Consider the following 7,448-nt stretch of genomic DNA (forward strand, 5'->3'; position numbering starts at 1 on the left):
ACGAGGGGATTGAAACTATCATGCTTTGGGTCAGATGGCCCTTACTAAAACAAGTGTAGGCTCGTGTAGCAGTTATGATTAAAATATAGAAAAATATCTTAGTGATAAGTTGAGCTCACACAGATTGGGAAAATCTATCCAACCATAGCTAAAAAACCAGAAGTAAAAAATCTGTCTGATCTTTATGTTTTCAGTTAGGGATATTTTTGCAAATTTTATCTGGAAAGAAAGAAATACATGTTAAGTGCAGCAACAATGCCAAAGGATATAAAGAGGCAAATGGACATCTGTTCTGTGTTCTTTTACTTCTCTGTAGCCTCAGCCTCCAATGATGGCTTCAACCATATAATTGAGATCATTTTTTTTGAGAGCTGTCCCATTCATTTACCCGTTCACCAAGATCATCACATTTTTACATTCTAGTAAAAAAGAAAAAAGAGAGAAGATACACTTCACACAAATAAGAGACGAAGTGGCCTATGTCACCACAGAACAAAGGGAAATAAAAAGAATATTAATACAAAATACTATGAAGAACCAATCCTGTAACAAATTTGAAAACCTAGAAGAAAAGGACACACTTCTAGCTGGTGTAGTGGTTGCATGTTGGACTGCTAACTCTCAGGTCAGCGGGTTGAAACAGCTGCTCTACAGGAGAAAGATGAGGCTTTCTTCTCTGGTAAAGAATGAGATAGCTGTGCTCGCTTAGGCCGCACATATACTAACATTGGAACGACACAGAGAAGATTAGCATGGCCCCTGCGCAAGGATGATACACAAATTCGCCCTCCCTGGAGGACGGACAGCGGAGAACTGAGTGAGGAAGATGTTGGATGGTGTAAGATATGATAAAATAATAATTATTGATAAATTATCAAGAGTTCAGGGGGAGGAGGGAGCTGGGAGTGAGGGGACAATGAGGAGCTGATACCAAGGGCTCAAGTAGAAAGCAGGTGTTTTGAGAATGATGATGGCAACATATGTAAGAATGTGCCGGACACAAATGATGCATGTAGGGATTGTAAAAAGAGTTGTATGAGCCCCTAATAAATTGATTTTTTAAAAAAGGATGATGGAGCCTTGGAGATTCATGCAGGCAGTTTTACCCGGTCCATAGAGTCACTATCAGCTGGCATTGATTCGCTAATAGTGAGTCTTGAGACTGTGGTAGTTACATAATCAATTGTCAATTGGAGTACTAAGAGTGAAGGGGTGGAGTTTAGCCTGTCAGTCAGTTCTCAGTTTGATAACTTCATGTGGAGGCGCAAAAGAGATAAATAGCTCTCTGGAGGTGAGGCACAGGCTCACTCCCTGGGAGACATCCCAGCTGAGAAGACACATGGAGCTACACTAGAGCCCGGGAGCTGAAGGAGCCACATGGGATCCCATCCAGCATTGACAGGCTTCTACTCACTGGATCCACAAGACTTTCCACCCACTGGCCTGTGAGCTTCCTGCATTCAGTGTCACTGCATGTGTTTCATGAGTCAGAAGAGGAATTTATAGATTTATATCAGACATATGGGATAATATTGGATTTATGGACTTGATCTAGACTGGACTGGGATGCTTTCTCAATATTCAATTGCTCATTTATATAAAGCTCTTTCTTATACACATATGTGTCTCCCTGGATTTGTTTCTCTAGTCTACCTGGAAATAACACAGACATAAATAGAGATGAAGTTAAAAATTTTAAATAGCCCCATTACAAAAAAAAATTGGTCAGACCATTAAAAATTCTATAAACATTTAGCCCAACTCCAAACATCACTAGCAAATTATTTAGGGAAGAGCTGACACAAATTCTACTCAAACTATTCCATAATATAGGAAAAGATGAAATAATTTTGAATTCATCTTATAAACAATTATCACCTTGATGCTGAAGTCAGGCAAAGGTATCCTTAAAAAAAATCACCACATCTCTCATGAATATAGACATAAAGATTATAGAAAGTTCTGGCAAGTAGAATCTAGCAATGCATTAAAAAATAATAACCATCTCTTTTGATAGCCGGGCACCATCAGCTTTCTTCACCACATTTGCTTATGCCCCCATTTGTCTTCAGCGATCCTATCATGGAGGTGTGCAGTCAATGATATGATTTTTTGTTCTTTGATGCCTGATAACTGATCCCTTTGGGACCACTCGATCACACAGGCTGGTGTGTTCTTCCATGTGGACTTTGTTGCTTCTGAGCTAGATGGCTGGGGTCTTAAAGGCTTGAAGGTGAACAAGCGGCCATCTAGCTCAGAAGCAAATAAGCCCACATGGAAGAAGCACACCGGCCAGTGCGATCACGAGGTGCCCAAGGGACCAGGTATAAGGCATCATGCAAAAAAAAAAGATATAAGTGTGTGTGTGTATGTGTATATATGTGTATATGTATATATGTATGTGTATATGTGTATATATATATATCATATTAAATGAAGGGGGAAGTGCAGAGTGGAGACCCAAGGCCCAAGTGTCGGCCAATGGAGATCCCCTTATAGAGGGGTTTAGGAGAGGAGATGGGTTAATTAGGGTGTGAGGTAGTATCGATGAAGAACACAGCTTTCCCCCAGATCCTGGATGCTTCCTCCCCCCAACTACCATGATCCGAATTCTACCTTGCAGGGCTGGATGGGACAGAGGCTGTACACTGGTACATATGACGGTTGGAGGTACAGGGAATCCGGGGTGGATGATACCTTCAGGACCAAGGGTGTGAGGGACGATGCTGGGAGAGTGGAGGGTGAGTGGGTTGGAAAGGGGGAACTGATTACAGGGATCCACATGTGACCTCTTCCCTGGGAGAGGGACAACAGAGAAGGGGGGAAGGGAGACTCCGGATAGGGCAAGATATGACAAAATAACGATGTATAAATTACCAAGGGCATATGAGGGAGGGGGGAATGGGGAGGGACGGGGGGGGGGAAGAGGACCTGGTGCAAGGGGCTTAAGTGGAGGGTGAATGCTTTGAGAGTGATTGGGGCGGGGAATGTGTGGATGTGCTTTATACAATTGATGTATGTATATGTATGGATTGTGGTAAGAGTTGTTTGAGTCCCTAATAAAATGTAAAAGAAGAAAAGAGAAAAAAATGAAAAAAAATAACCATGATCACATGGAATAAAACCAAATATGCAGGGATGGTTCAACAGTAAAAAACTATTGATGTTATCCTGTATGTCAATAAAACAAAGGGAAATATCCACATTTCATAAAATACAACACGCTTTCTTGATTAAAATACTCAAATATGAATAGAAGGGAAATCCTTCAATATATTTAAGAGCATATGTATAAAACCACTGGCCAATATTAATGTTATTGGAGACTCAAAACCTTCTCCTGGAAAATGGGAAAAATGAATATATCCTTTATCTTCACTCCTATTTAATATTGTACTGGAAGTCTTAGCTAGAACTGTCAGTCAAGAAAGGGAAATAAAATTATCGAAATTGGCAGAGGAGAAGTAAAACACTCTATTTTCAGATGATAGGATCCCAAACATATAAAATTCCAAAGACTCCAGAAAATTTCTGGAAATCTTTGAAAGAATTAGTAATGTGGCAGGTTACAAGATCAGCATGCAAAAATCAGTCAACCTCCTTACATTAACAAAGATAACTCTGAAAGGGGAATTAGCAAAGCAATGCCAGTTACAATAGTCATTCAAAAGATGAGCAGTCTAGGCAAAATATGAGCAGAGCAACAGAAAACCCTTACAATAAACTATATTACCGTGAGAAACCGAAAGCACAAATGGGAACATGTACCGTGCTCATAGATCAGGAGACTTAGTGACATGAACATGTTAATTCTACCTACACTGTGCCCATTACAAAGAAAGGTGACCCAAAAGAATGATCAAACTATAAAACAGTACGATTGATATCCCACATAAGTTAAATTTATGTAGGATCACCCAACACAGGTTACAGCAGCCCATTGACAGGAAACTGCCAGAAATTCAGGCCAGATTTAGGAGACATGCAACAAGAAATATCATTGCTGATTTCAGATGGATCTCGGCTCAAAGCAGAGAAGACCAGAAAGATATTTACATGTATTTCATTGGGTATGCAAAGGCATTATAATAAACTGTGAGTAACCTTGAGAAGAATGGGAATTCCAGAACACTTTATTGTGCTCATATAGAATTTATACGTGGATCAAGAGGCAGTTGTGCAAACAGAAGCAGGCAATACTGCAAGGTTTAAGTTCAGGAAAGGGTGCAACAGGGTTGTATCCTCTCTCCATCATTGTTCAATCTGCATGCTGGGCCAGTAATGAGAGAAGCTGGATTATGTAAAGAGACTGCAGCCTCAGGACTGGAGGAGATTTACTAACAACCTGCTCTATGCAGATGACACAGCCTTGCTTGCTGAAAGTGAGGAGGACTTGAAGCACTTGCTGACGAAGATCAAGGACTGTGGCCTTCAGTATGGATTATAACTCAATGTAAGGAAGGACCAAATCCTTATAACTGGACCAATAAGGAACATAATGATAAATGGAGAAAAGGTTGAAGTTGTTAAAGGATTTTGTCTTGCTTAGATCCACAATCAATGCTACTGGAAGCATCCGCCAAGACATCAAAAGATGTATTGCTTTAGGTAAACCTTCTGCCCAAGACCCCTTGAGAGTAATGAAGAACAAGGATGTTTCTTTGAGGACTAAGGAGCACCTGACCCAAGCCATGATAGTTTTCATTGCCTCATGTGCATGTGACAGTTGTCCCTTGGATAAGTCTCTTGCATACCCAACGAGAAGAATGGATGCATTTGGGTTGCTGTGCTGGGGAAGACAATTGGAAGTACCCAGGACTGTTAAAAGACAAACCGATCCATGTTGGAAGACAGAAGACCAGAGTACTCCTTAAATACTTCGGACATGTAATCAGGGGAAACCATAATGTTTAATCAAGTGGAGTAGGACATAATGTTTGATCAAGTGGAGTAGTGTGTGAAAAAGAGGGGGGCGCTTCATGAGAAGGATTGACACAGTAGCTGCATCAATGGGCTCAGGCATAGGAACAATTGTGAGAATGGTGCAGGACCATGTCGGGTTTTGTTTTGCTGTGCGTAGGGTCACTGTGGTTCAGACCGACTCAATGGCATCTAACAATAACAATAACAACAATAACAACCGAAAGCAATCTGTAGATAAAATGCAATCCCATTAAAGATTCTATCATCATTCTTCAAAAGGAAGGAAAAAATCAATCACCAATTTTATATAGAAAGGAAAGAGACTCAAGAAAAGCAGGCACTAAAGAACTACCTAAGTAGGAAGCTTCATACTTCTCAATCTTAAAAGTTATTACATAGAAACCATAGTTAAAACAGTTGGTTACTGATACAAGGACAGACAGAAGGACCAATGGAACAGAATCGAGACCCTAGAAGTAAATTCACCCATCTCTGGACGGTTGAGATCATTTAATGAGGAAGAAATAGTCTCTATAAAAAATGTTGGTGGAAATAATGGTTACATATTTTCAAAACACAAACAAACAAACAAAATAACAAAAGGGAACATTTTATCACACTTTTTTTTACAAACGGCAAACAAACATCAACCAATTCAAGAGACTCAAAGAGCTAAATGTAAAACTTAAAGCTCTAAAGACCATCAGTGAAAGAAAATAGGACGAATGCACTATTAAACATAATGGAAAACATGCACGTATCTCCCTGGTGACACTGAAGGTTAGGAACTGGACTGCCAATGGAAAGGTAGGTGGTTGAGACCCTCAAGCTGCGCTGGAAGGAAGATGAGGTTGTATGTTCCCTTAAAGCTTTACAATCTAAGAAACTTTATGTCAGTGGTGGGCTAATATATGATATCAATATGCTCTCAAGCATAACTGAAATACAGAAATAACAGAAGTTATATGATTGAAGCATCCTCAAAATTAGATATTTGCATGCAACAAAAGATTTCAACAAAAGAGTAGAACCTACAATCTGGGCAAAAATAAATTGTAAATGGCTTATCAGACGGGAGACTAATGTCTAAAATATGTAGAAAACTTCTATATTTCAACAACAGAAAACCAAATAATTCAATTACAATGGGCAAAAAGTTGAATATATATTGCACTAAAGAAGAATTCAAGTGGCTAACCAATACATGAAGAAATGTTCATGATCGTTAGCTTCTGGTTTTGTTAAGTGCTGTCACGTGGGCTTTGATTCCTGGTGACCAAATAAATGTACAGTAGAATGAACTATTGCCAAGCTAGTGCCCTCCCTGTAGCCACGGTGTCAATCTATCTCGAAGTTCTGCCTCTTTTTGGCTGACCTTCTATGTTACCAAGCATTTGAGCTTTCTCCAGGGACAGTTACTCCTGATGACATGTCCAATGTATGTGAGACCATGTCTCAACATTCTCACATTCAACTTGAACTTGCATATAAACAATTGATTACATGTTTCATAGTTGCCCCTGGCTTTACTTCAACTGATGATATTGAGCTTCTCCATTACTTTTTACACAGATCTAGTCATCTTTATTCCTGTGTATTCCATTTGGTGAGATCCACTTATATAGTACATCTTATATCTACTGATATCCATTACAGTGTGTTAAGCTAGGTTGACTAGAGCAACAAATCCAGATACTATATATATATATATGAAAGTGCTTTATGTCAAAATAATGAAATAGCAATAAAACATTGTAGTGCAGTCTAACTTTCACCTATAAGTCCAATACTAGTGCATAAGTCGCTTTTCAGACTCACGCAGCCACGTGCAATCATGCAGAATGCAGGAAGATCCCAGGCCGCTGAGTGAAAGTTGGTGGATCTAATGGTGGTGGACACTCCTCCAGGGCTCTGGCAGCAACCAAAGTCCACCAGGAGGAGGTGAAGGTAGAGGGGGAGGGAGAGGTTCCCAGAGGTTTCTCCTTATGAGAAGGCCGTGCCCACAAGGAGGCACAACAGGCGGTCACCTGATTGACAGATTGAAGGTCAGCCCTGCACGTTTATATAGCTTCAAATTGACATGAAATTATGTAACTACCACATATAGCAACCATTTATGCTTTTGAAAAAAGCCATTTGCAATAAAATACTTGCAAGGTTTTTTTCATTTCGATTCCCTTGGTAATCTTTTCCAAGTACTGATCCTCCCTCTTCTTTCCGTCGTTTGCTTTTTGATCACCAATACTTATCAATGCAATACATGTTTGATCAATTTCAGACCATAAAACTTGGTAGAATTTCAAATTTTCTCCATCACTGCTTGAGTGGTTGGTTCATAAATGTGAAAAGTAGCTGTAGTTGCTAGTCTTCTTCGTAGGCATATAGGCGTGATTCTATCACATAGAGTGCTGTACTGCAAGACAGATCTTGAAAAGGTTTTGTGACAATGAATGGGACATCGTTCCTTTCCAATTGATCATTTCTACCACCTGTCGCCTGTGTGTTGCTGTGATGCTACAAGCGAT

The 7,448-nt window shown here is 39.8% G+C and overlaps 1 pseudogene; it reads left to right on the plus strand.

Moving 5' to 3' along the window:
• Window positions 1-697: 697 nt before the first annotated feature.
• On the plus strand, window positions 698-785 carry LOC142460423 (U6 spliceosomal RNA; annotated as a pseudogene).
• Window positions 786-7,448: the final 6,663 nt, after the last annotated feature.

Source organism: Tenrec ecaudatus, chromosome 10 (genome assembly GCF_050624435.1).
Source record: "Tenrec ecaudatus isolate mTenEca1 chromosome 10, mTenEca1.hap1, whole genome shotgun sequence".
In the NCBI taxonomy this organism is placed as follows: domain Eukaryota; kingdom Metazoa; phylum Chordata; class Mammalia; order Afrosoricida; family Tenrecidae; genus Tenrec; species Tenrec ecaudatus.